At 40.8% G+C, this 12,197-nt stretch overlaps 1 long non-coding RNA gene across 3 annotated transcripts; it reads left to right on the top strand.

Annotated features, from left to right (window-relative positions):
• The first annotated feature begins 171 nt into the window (after nucleotides 1-171).
• Nucleotides 172-11,324, top strand: LOC128903050 (uncharacterized). 3 transcript variants are annotated; one of them, XR_008463956.1, is made up of 4 exons: nucleotides 173-411; nucleotides 6,166-6,895; nucleotides 7,041-8,027; nucleotides 10,133-11,324. It is a non-coding gene; the product is annotated as an uncharacterized LOC128903050 (long non-coding RNA). The 3 variants fall into 3 exon arrangements; XR_008463954.1 differs by having other exon boundaries at nucleotides 172-411; nucleotides 6,166-8,027; XR_008463955.1 differs by lacking the exon at nucleotides 7,041-8,027 and having other exon boundaries at nucleotides 178-411.
• Nucleotides 11,325-12,197: the final 873 nt, after the last annotated feature.

Raw genomic sequence — 12,197 nt, 5'->3', positions numbered from 1 at the left:
GAGGGGGTGGGCCAAAGAGTCGTTATTTTCTGAACACAGTGGTAACCACAGTGAGAGGGGGAAGGTACTTCTCTATTTATAAAAACGCTGAGCTAGCAGGTTTTTGTCTCATATGCTTTATCTGATATTTGCCTTGGAGAATGGTGTACCCTGTCTGAGGGCATGTGCAGTACAGCGCTGCTTTTGCCCAGCTGCCCTTGATTACATCACGCGGCTTTAAAACTTATTTCTGTAGGACCAGCCAGTTTATCACTTTCTGAAGGTTAGAGCCCAGACCGTCAGCCATTTAAATCAGTGCAGCTACATGAAAGCCACGAAGCTCCAACAACTGCCAAAAGCCACCAAACTCTCCATATTACTCTGTTATGTTTCCTTAACACCACCATCACTGAGGGACCTGTGGACATTCAGGTTAGACTGTTTCCTTACTCTCTTTCCTTAGTGAGAGAATTGTTCATGAACAGCATATTTTGACTGCAGTTTGCTTGAGTTTGATTTCCTTGTACAAGCTACCTGTGTTTATAGAGAAATAACTGTCTAAAAACTTGGTCTGCCCTCAGAGTTTAAGGTGGTGGGATTTATATTGGTTAGTTCTATGGCCTCAGACTCTCTCCTGCATAGGTGAACTTCTGGTTGGGTCTCAGAAACGGAACTGCCAGCCTTGGAGCTTATCCCGTAGAAGCCCTGTGCTCAAGTCAGTGGAAAGAAGGACAAAGATTTTTCTTACAAGGTGGAATGCGCTCACATTCCTCGTATTGTTAGGGAAACACATCCTTGTATTCTTTGCTGGGTTGGGACCAAGCCCTCATAACTGTGATGATGTCCTTTACTATTCCAAATGATAGATTATTTGCTGGGCCTCCTGCCTCAGGACAGAGTGTTGATTTTCCAGCACTAATAAAGCTCTGCAAGGTTGGCAGAAAGTATTTGGTATGCATCATGTCTGTCAATTCCTAGATGAGCACTGAGGCAGCCACAAAGAAATGAAGCAGGTACAGATCTATTAGTAGGAATAATACGCAGCTCAGTAGTGACTGACAGTTGGTCTCTTGCCAATTATTGCAACGCAGGTGGAGATACTATCAAATAAAGACCAATATTTCATTCCCATTTCTTTTTCGGCTTTGTAGCAAGGGGTGTGCACCAGGCTTGATTAACAAGCACTGAGCCTGTATGTGATATGCAATACCAGTGGGTGCTGCTGAGAAGAGGCAGTTCACAAGTACTGGAGAACAAAAGGTCCAGAAAGAGTAAACCGAGCTGATGCAGCTAACTTGTAAAACCTTGCTATGGAAAGCACATTGAGGATGGAGATGTACAGTCGTCACTACTGAAAAGTTAGTATTTCCTCCCATATAGTATGGGGAAACACCTGCAGACCCTCACTTCCCTTAGAGAGAGATGAGAAGCAGCTGTTGTTAGCAGTTATCCCTGTGCCAACAAATACTATTTATTATATTATTTGTTATTATATTAATTATGTTTATTATAACCTTTGTAATATTAAGGAGAGCTTAACTACATTCATAGTGATAAACACCGAGTATCTTGCTGTGTAACATTCACCTTACCTGACATCATTGTTCTGCCTCAAGATTTATTGAGGAAAAAGGCTCCTCTGTCTAAAGGGAGGGGTAGGGAATATTATAATGTTGGCTGTGGGTTTAGGTAGACGTAATTCAGTCATTTTAGAAACATATAACCCTAGATACGTTTAAACTCCAGCCTGAAGCATTACTCTTTCTGAGTGGAAATAAATTCACTTCCACATTTTTTTTACAAACAGTAGAATAAATGTTAAATTTACAGTCTAAGAGTTCAACCATTACATTTTTTATATTAATCCCCCTTGAATCTGTAGGCTCCTGTAGCCCTTTGTCCATAGCTTCTGAAGAAATAATTGTCTTAAAACCTAATTTTGCTTTCCACTGCAAGTATTTTCTTAGTTGTTGACCATGTTCCAATCTCACTGCAGGAGGCAGTTGTGAACTCCAATTTGGACAGGTCTTCAGTTTCAAACAATAATTTTTATAATTATCATCCTGTTCCTACTCACTTTCTGTCTCACTTGTGGGGAATAATGGTCCTGGTAGCGATAACAGCCCCCTTCCCTTCTTATTGAACATAAACTATTCCCTTTTTTGACATGTTTCAATCTTTTCAAAGCACCACAGGACAGAAATACCAGTGTCTTTGGGAATTAACTGATGATTGTTATTTCTGTTATCGAGGTTGGCAGCGTATACATTTCTTTTAAAAAATCTCAAATGGACATGGAATTATGAGGCTGTCAGTAGTTGTATTCTGGTGAAGTCTGCTGTAGTGATTTGCAAGATGTGCAAATAATGAAAGGATGGAGGCGGAACATGAATCCAGCACAAATTCTATCATGAGACCTTGGGACTTCAGTGTCTGTTTTGCTCTTGTAACTGAAGGATGTCACAAACAGGGAATTCAAAGTCCACTGACAGATCATTCTTCTCACGTCTTCTGATTTTATAACAGTGCAACTGTGTCAGCTCCCTGGAGTTACTCATACTCTATGGTGGAATAAATTGCAACAAAAACAGGCTGTTGAGGCTTACTTAATGCTTACATAAACAAATTTTCATTTGTTTATGAGGCCTTAAACTCTTGGTTAAATGCTGTCAATAAAGGGTAACTGAAGTGAAGGCAAAGAAGAGACATTAAAGTAAAGTAAAATTCAGCAAAATAATTAGAACCAGAACTTCATTAGTTGAAGTCACTCCAGAAAGAAGGGTAGTGGTGAAATATTGGTCTCGTGCTCCTCTCATATGAGATCCAGAGCAGCATAAGATAACTAAACGCATACTTCTCAGAACTCAAAGGAAGCAACAAAAGCTGACATCCTCTGATTTAGGCCTGGAGATTGTGTCAGTGAACAAAGGAATAGCTGATACATGCAATTGTATACTTAAAAACAAAATGAGACTTAAAGGAGCTCTGATCTAGTAGAAAAATGTTTTGGTTTTCTGTTTGGAAATGCCATTATAATAATGAAGTATCTTTCTCTACTTGAACCTATCTGTAGCACACTGTAATTAGCAAGGAAAATCTTTTTTACCGGACATGTCCTAAGTCATAGTCATTGCACAGATTACAAATGCAAACTGACCCTAGTTGCTCAATGCCTACATGTATTCTGAGTTCCTTATTGGCGCTGTTTACTTTCTGCATTTATCCTGCAATAATTCTATCAGCCAGCAAGTTCCCCATGTCACCTCAGTGGGCCTAAAACCAGTGGCCCTCTTATCATTTGAGGGAAACTTGACCATACCCAAGAGGTGGTTAAGAAGATCACAGCTGTACGACATCTTTTGTATTTTTGTATTTTTCAGTGTATTTAGTAATACTTGCCAGTCCTGTGATCTACAGAGCAAAGTGAAAATCCCTTCAGTTTGGTGTGACTCTGCTCAGGCTCCTGGTGTTGGGGATAGTAAATCAAGAAGAAGCAAATGTAATTATGCAATGCCCAAAGCAGAGTATCTGTACAGATCTATATGGATCTCATATCCCACACAGTGATCAGTGATCCCCCTTTCTACAGGAATGACGCAGTTGCACCAGGAATTCAGCAGGCAGTTTTAGGCTCTCCAGCATGGTGCATTGAGTCAATGCATAACTCAAGTGATTAAGGATCTGGACCAATGAATACAGAGAAAGATAAACAAAACCTTTGATTTTTCTGTGTTCAGACAGTTCTCTGTCCATTAACAGATCAGGTCTTCAGGAGGGTGTAACGGTAATCATGCCTTCAGAATTATCATCAGCAACGCATACAATTGCCATTAGAGTCTTTATACCCAATAACTCTCCTTAGGAGATGCGAAAGAAGATGATTCATCAGCTAAATCCACAGCAGTTCATTCCAGGTGACTTTAAAGGCTTCTCACCAGATACACCAGCAAGTTCTTGTTAATGATTTATAACAGGTCACCCAAGCATAGTTCACTGGACTGAACCCTAGCCAGGGAATGGAAATTATGACAGCACAGTAGATGGGATTCGGTGACACTATACAGTGAACCTAACAGGAAGTTCAAGTCTGTTCTTTGCTTATCTGCTGTAAAATACATGAAAACTGAAGTGAAAACTGGGTCCAGCTAACGAATAAAAGGGATCTGTATGAAGAAGTTCTATATCAAGAACTGTTGAATTGTGATTAAAAAATGGATGACATATTCTTGGTTAAATTTCTTTTTGTGGTTCTATGTTGCTTTATTTTCCTGAGAGTGCAGCAGTGGATGCTGTACTCTCATTGTGGTCTGCAAGAGATGTTATGAGAGCTTAGGGACAGGTTCAGACAGCTGAGAAAGATGGAGATTGTTTTACGTGAAATGGAGTCTGACAAACTAAAATACCCCTGGCTCTGAATACATGATATCGAAGGTTGATTGTCGATGATACTTCCTTTCAGACAGCATAGTCCTGAAATGCTGAACTGTGAAAAAAATCTTGTGTGCCCTTCTTAGGGCAAGAGTGTGTGAATGTGTCCCCAACACCAGTAACGAAGGTGTAACTGTCAAAATCAAGCATCTTTTACTGTTCTGTCCATCTTGGAAATTCAGAAGCAGCTGCCATTTCAGTGTCAAAGCACTCTAAGTAGCAGATTGTTGTGAAGTGCTTAAACAATTTGCAGGTGAAATACAAAAGTAGATTGGTCTAAGTGAAAGTTTTCACTTAACAAAATATGCTTTGCTGCTGCAGCACACAGGAAGCTGAGATTGATCGCCATTTACTCACACCGTGAGTAAAAACTATTTTCACAAAAAAAGGGCCTCCTCATACCATAATGAACTCAAAATGTAAGTGGAGTGGTCTCTGTAGATAAGTATTGTAAAGCAATACTGACCTTCTGAGGACTGGTGGAAGAACTGAACTGTTTATTAAATGTGTTCTGTACAGAAGCAGAGGGAGAGCTGTGCTGATACACACACTTGCAACAATCAAACCCTGAACAGACTGACTGCCTCCTGCTTTTTGAATGCTAATAGAAGACTGGAAGGGTCAGATCTTTATCTGATTTATACCAGGACACATCATTTGATATGCAAGGAGGACTTACAGCAGCTATCTTACTGTAACACCTTTCCTGTTGCGGTCTCCATTATTTAGCGTTAGCAATAGTGACTAGCATTCAGCCCCTGCCTAGGTTTGATTTCCGTTAACAAAGCTATGCTGGTTTACAAGTTGTGCCTTCAGCAGACAGTACTTTGTCAAACGTTGAGCAGCTGCAGTAGCAGTTGTATAGCTACTTGGTATCTGCAACCCACACTCAGAATGCAATGGGAATGCCTATAGTCAGCTGGATAACTGCACACCTTCTGGAAGTGCCAAATGCTTACTGATTGAATATACTGGAACAGCCTTAATACTACAGTATATTATGTAGCTATCATAAATTCATACTAACTGGTGAAAAAAAAAGAGACAGGCCATTACTACCTGCAAGTATTTCCTGTTCTCCTGAAGAGTTCACATTTTTGCTGAAAATGATAATTATTAACATACATTTCTTTTTGTGTGTTTTGGATTAAATACATATAACAGAAGTCCCCAATCTTCTGATATTACAGTCCTGCATTTTATTTTCCACAGGTGCAGTTCTTGAAGGTAATGATGAAAGCAAAGTAAAATTTTGAGGACAGAATATTATTTCTGTATTAGGTTGACAGTGGGCCGGCAAGGATAGCAGACCATTATATCTGACAAACATATTAGACCTACCTTGACAGTTTTCCTATTTTTTCTACAGCTTTGGCCTCCTACATTTTGGCTGGTTGAGGCAAAAGTCAAAATCAGAGTAGTAGAATTATTGTAGCATTCCAGAATAAAGAGTGATGAATGCAAGACAGAGGAACTAACTCAGTGTTTGAAAGAAAGAGAAGTGAGAGCAGAGAAGATACGATGACATTTTGTCTGAGGACACCTTTGGAGGTCACCTGCACAAGCCATCACACTACTCCACATCACTGCAAATAGCAAAGACAACAAAAAATCTGCCCTGCAAAATTCAAGGAGCCACTATTGGTTGCTGCTGTGACACTGCCATTATTTCATATATTCACATGTGTTTGGATGGACCTCTAGGCTTGTTTGACAATTCACACTGAACAGGCTTCATATCATGTTCTCTAATTACAGGCAATAACAGCAATACCCACTTTTGAGTCTCCTCATCCCGTTCTAAGGCATTGGCTCAACTTGTGGAACTTGAAAAGTGAGTGAGTCCTGGTCCTGACAAGAAATAGTCACCACAGTATGCCTCAATATCTCTACAGTCAATAGAGGTTTGCAAGGCTGCTCATTTGCAAAGAGTCTTGTAGAACTACAGGAGAGGTGAGGCCCAAGTTGACATTTCACTTTGGTAAGTCCTCATCTCTAGTTGACCTCTGTCTTCATTTTTAATGTCTGTCTCGTGGCAGAAAGACACGTTCAAAATATTACTCAGGTATGCCTTGTATTATTTACTAGTTATTATTTACATATCAGGCATATAACAGTCTTAAGAACTGTATTTAAGGATGTGGTGGTGTCCGCAGAAGAGCCCAGGGTCACTGTCTCATCGCAGAACAGCTCAGCAGCTCCCACACCTGCCTTTGACCATCAGCGTTTTATCCAGCCCTCCAAACTGCAAGCTGAATTTTCTTGTCAGCAAAAAGAGAAAACAAGAAGAAAAACAAAGTAGGGATTTGTGCTGATCCTGCATCAAGATCATTGCCAAACTTCCTGCAAGAGCTCAAGAAGAGGAAACAAAATATGGACGTGAAAAAAAAATTGTAGCACTTTAAAAACCATGGCAATAAAGCTGCAGAACATTCTCTCCAACACAGCTAGCTGGCATTCAGGAGAGACAGACCAGAAAATGAAATGCGTAAGTGATTCCATGACTGCAATAACAGTAATAATTAACAATAAATGCTTTTTAATTATATTTCCCATTTTGCAAAGACTTCAAGATGTCTTGCTTGTAAATGTTTGAAGTTAATGATAAATTTTTTGTTGGTTCTTTAACACAGACACGTGTCCAAGGTAAATTACAAAATATATAACTAAAGGATCGTGCAGGATTACAGATACCCAGTTGTCCTGAAGCCAAATGTAGGACTTAATTCTCCACTGTTCAGGCAAATCGCTGTGCAGTCAGCAGCTCGGGCACTGTTTGAGGTTTACAGTGTGGATCGTGCACGAGGCCTGTCTCAAGGACTTACAGGACAGAACAGAAAGCAGAAGGATGCTCTTTCAGTAGCACATGTGCTTTGGTAGCTGCTCCGCCTGTGTCTGCAAAGGGAGTAGTTCAGTTGCTGTTACAATCGGCGCAGTTGCAGTCAGTATGCCACATAGCACACATGGCCTTGAACGGATGAATGGAAGAACGCCCTTGATGGATGGAAGGCTGTGCCAGAAAGAAAAAAGTTCTTGCGGGATGTCATGGTTTTGACTGGGATGGGGTTGGAGTTTCTTGCTAACAGCTGGTGTGGTGCTGTGTTTTGGATTTGGGATGAGAATGGTGTTGGTAGCGCATGGGTGTTTTTGGTTGTCGCTAAGTTAACAAGGCCTTTTCTGCTCCTCACAGCACGCCGAGAGCGAGCAGACTGGGAGGGCACAAGAAATCGGGAGGGGACACAGCCGGGACAGCTGACCCCAGCTGACCAGAGGGCTATTCCATGCCATATGATGTCATGCTCAGTATATAAAGCTGTGGGGAGAAGTAGTACGGGGGGACATTCTGAGTTATGGCATTTGTCTTCCCAAGTAACTGTTAGGTGTCATGGAGCCCTGCTTTCTTGGAGATGCAGCAAATGAATTCCTTATTTTGCTTTGCTTGCATGCAGAGCTTTTGCTTTACTTATTAAACCGTCTTTATCTCAACCCACGAGTTTTTTCTCACTTTTACTGTTCTGATTCTCTCCCCCATCCCAGCTCAGGGGAGTGAGCGAGCAGCTGCGTGGTTCTAGTTGCCAGTTGGGGTTAAACTACGACAAAGGACAACAATGTTCCCTTAGGTACTGGGAAGAATTATTTCTAGTTTGCCGATCTTTCCAACTTTTTATTGCTTTTAATATTGTCTTGATTGCATGTGAAACGTTTCCCTGATTGTCTCCAGGTTCTGAAGTAAACTTTCATCTATAGTGAACATTTTGTGAACCTATCACTCAGATGTAATTTCTCCCAGCAATAATATGGTCCATAGGTTCATGGTTTTCCAGGAAGATTACGTGGCCTGATAGGAATAATCTAAAATTATCTGTTCATGTTTCTGCGTGTATAATACATGGAACTGCAGCACTGATAGTGGGCTAGGTCAAAACCTTTTCCACCAGTTTAGGTTTAATCCTTTCAAGACTCTGTAGGTCTCCATGGATTATTAAAGACAGCTAGAAAAATCACCGCATTTCATGCCCTGATGCACTATGTTCACTGTTGCTTATAAAAAAACCCACAAAACAAAACCATTTTGCAAATCAGGTTACAGACAATTTGCTTGTGAAAATCTGGGTTACCTCTGGAAGAGGTAATATCTACATATCCAAAATCTTTATAAACAATGTGTGTGTATGGTATTTCTACACATGATGCACAACGCATAACCATACAAAAATGACATGGTATATAGTTATCTTAACACAGGCAACTTTTTAACAAAGGTTTTCCTTGAGAGGTTTCCCAGAGAAGTACTGACCCAGCCAAGGGAGCTGGAGTAGATGATCTTTAAAGGACCTTTCCAAACCAACCTATGATTCTAGAATTCTGTGATTCTATATTCTGGAATAAAAGTAAAAAATAGCAAAGTACTTTATAGCTACTGTTATTTAAGCACTAAGCCATTATACAATTCTTTTAGGCATGCTTCTCCTAATTCCACAGAATCTAAATCACAATGTTTTATGAAACTGATAGAAACTAGGTTCTTAGACTTGCTTCTTCTTCCAGATACTTAAAACAATATAAAGGAAAATATTTGGATAAGAATGCTAGAATTCAACCACCTTCTCCTGCAGTGTTCACCAGACATCAATATCCCTGATTTCACTAGTCAGCTGATCTTTGTGAGGTCACAAAAATATGAAACTGGCACACAGGAGATCAGATTTGGTGCAGACCTTGTTCAGATAATAGAGTAGATATAAATGCACATCCTGTCCTAGCTGTGCACCTCCTCTGAAAATATAAAGATAACAAAGAAACAAGCTGACATCTTTGTGTCACAGATGTGAGGTTTAAGGATTTTTAACATCAGTTCACAATTCAGCATGTTACAGTTTTCAAGCACTGCGTTTTACAATTACTGCTATTGTTTTGACTTTCATTAATTCTTATATTTTCCCTTCCCTCTTGAAATAGTAACAAGGAGGATTACCAGAACAGCTCTCTGTCAGAGGCAAAACCCATATTTATTTTCCCTTAAAACATTATAAACGGTCACTGACATTGTTCCACGGGGCATACCTACGAAAGGGGCTCTGCAGAAATGTTTTTCTCTTGCGTAAGAGCACACATCTGGCTTGCTCTAGGCATGACAGTAAAGCCCTTTCATGCACAGAACAAGCCGTTGTGCAATGGAGACGTGCTGAGCCGTCTGATAGAGATTTCTTGCAAATGATTGATATCACTACAGGAACGAGCAGGTGATTTCATAAGACTTGTTTTAACGGAAGAGACCAGAAAAGGCCGTGTTGTAGCTCTCTGAATTCCGCGCCTCCCTGGGTGCATCATTTGGTCCTGGTGTGGGACACTGTGGTGGGGGATCTGGGTGTGTGAGGAGCGCACCGGGCAGCTTTCAACACTATTGGGGAGACAGTCAGAACTCTCCAGCAAGCCGGGTGTAGGTCACAGGCTGCGAGGTGAACAGCCTCGCGCAAAGATAGGTTTATGGCGCCTTCTGGCCTTCATTTGTAATCTGAATTACCCACTTTTGGAAAACAGTTATCATCTACTCAATCCTGCATATAAGCACACCTTCTGAATTCTTCGTTTCACATCTGCAGTTTATTAATGCCTTCATTTCTTCAGACAAGAGGGGTTTTCTTTATTAAAGAAGGGAAATGTATGATTCACAGTTTTCTATGCTTAGTTCAGTATTCATTTTTGTCTGTTTGCTACTTCACAGCTCTCCCTGGAAGATGTTACCAACAATCAGGCTGGCTGGGTGTTCTCCTCCTTCTTTAACGCTGCCGTGAGAAGCCCAGGGTTGGAAGAAAACATTGACACTTTGGTATTAGTCCCAAACTCAGCTGAATGTTGTGCCCAGAAGGCTTATTGGGTTATCTTAATGAGTACAGATTTCTCCAGAGATTCTGGAAAAGGAAAAAAAACATAGGGAATTTTTAGCCATACAAATGGCTAATATGGGTTGAAACAGAAGTACGGATAATTTGGATGTTTGCCTAACATTTTTTTCCTCGTGTAAATAAAATACACTATAAACCAGGCTATTTTGAGACTCGCAACTAAATTGTATTGTTTTGTAACATAACTCGCAGAAATCCTAGAGGTAGTGCTGGGAAACACCACACCCATCTCGAAGACAGGCAAAGGAGGAGCTGAAAAGTTACAGCTCCCTCAATCTAATTTTATATTTGAAAAGCTATTAGGACAAATTATGAGCCATTCATTTAAAAGCTCACATATAACCTGACAGTACAGTCAGAAGGGTGCAGCCATAGGAAAAAGAAGTAAAGAAAGAAACACTATGGAAAATGCCATAGAAAAAAAAAGCAAATTATCAGAAAAAAAATATAAATAATGAAAAATAAGGAAACCTTGTCTGGACAGGTAGAAGGTGTTGGAACGGAAATACTTAATTCTTGTATTCTATTTTGGTCCTATAGCAGTAACCTTAGCAATATTTCAACTTGAACCACAAGCTATTTGGCATAAAGTTCTTCACCTAAAACTTACATCTGTAATGGTTTTAAAGGAACCTTTGTATTTTTTAAATGCAGGAGTCAACAACATTCCTAAAGTACTGCAGTGTACCAGAAAACATGAATGGGTGTGGCAGACAACTCCTAGATCGAAAACAATTGTATGAGCAGACCTACAAACAATACTATTGTCACATTAGCAAGGCCATTAAGCAATAACATAAGGAAATAAAAGGGACATAAATTTGATTTCAAACTTTTTTATATTACATTACAAACCATCAGCATTGATACAAGTTTCTTGTATTACTGTATTATAAAACACTGTGAGGAATCTTAGGAGTTTATGTATTACAGAGTATATAAAAATTAATTTGAACTTGACTGAATGTCTGTGATTTATGTTTTGATGTTACAGGATTTCTATGCTGAACGGCTGCCTTAACTTCATAGGCCTTTATCCTTTTAGTGGAGGATGAGCATGGCAAAAGTAATCGTGTAGATCTGTCACCAGCGAAAGGTGACAGCGTTTACAAATAAGTCCATTTGCAAGAGTTATGTGGGCAAGCTCCCCAGAACATACAGGCATTGCATGCGGCAGCTCTTCTGCTGTTGTGATGGACACAGGGGCTGTCAAAGGGACGATCATTGTGTCTGTTCTAACAAGTGAAGTTATTGTACTGGTTTATTTGGATGAATACTTTTTCATCTGGTGACACCGCAGGAAGCCTGGCTGACTTGTGATACCCCTGAAGACTCTGGCCTAGAAGAGAATCAGAAGTTTTGTGTTGCCAGCGCTCGGACAGGACTTGTCTCTTCCTAAGGCACCTCGGCCAAATACCCCATGAGCTCGGTCGGAGCTGTGAGGAGCTGCTCGGCTATTTTCTTCTTCAGCTGTGGGGCCTTGGGTCTGGAGGGGCCGAGCTGGGTACCATGGGAGGGAACGGCAGCCTTATGGGGCCACATGCCAGGGCAGCTTCTGACACCACTTCATGATACTCATTTCGAGTACCACTCGATTTAAATTGTAAAAGGAAAACACAGTGGTGCGCAGGCCCAGCAGGGAAGAGTGGCTGTGTGACGGAGTGAGTCTGCAGAGCTGGGGAGAATCCTGCAAGAGTTGAGTTGTGCCAGCGAGTGCTGGGGATGTTCCTGCTCCGGGCCCCGCCACTGCCTGCCTTCCAGAACATTCTGTCAGTCTGCATAATGGAGCATAGCCAGGCGCCCAAAATACAGCAATGTAACAGCAAAGCACACCCAGAAGAGCAGACATACGTGTTTCTCACAGCCATCACCATGTACCCCTGC

The sequence above is a fragment of the Rissa tridactyla genome, chromosome Z, assembly GCF_028500815.1.
Source record: "Rissa tridactyla isolate bRisTri1 chromosome Z, bRisTri1.patW.cur.20221130, whole genome shotgun sequence".
In the NCBI taxonomy this organism is placed as follows: domain Eukaryota; kingdom Metazoa; phylum Chordata; class Aves; order Charadriiformes; family Laridae; genus Rissa; species Rissa tridactyla.
The sequence above is the reverse complement of the archived record's forward strand: the minus strand, read 5'-3'. Positions and strand labels throughout refer to the sequence as shown.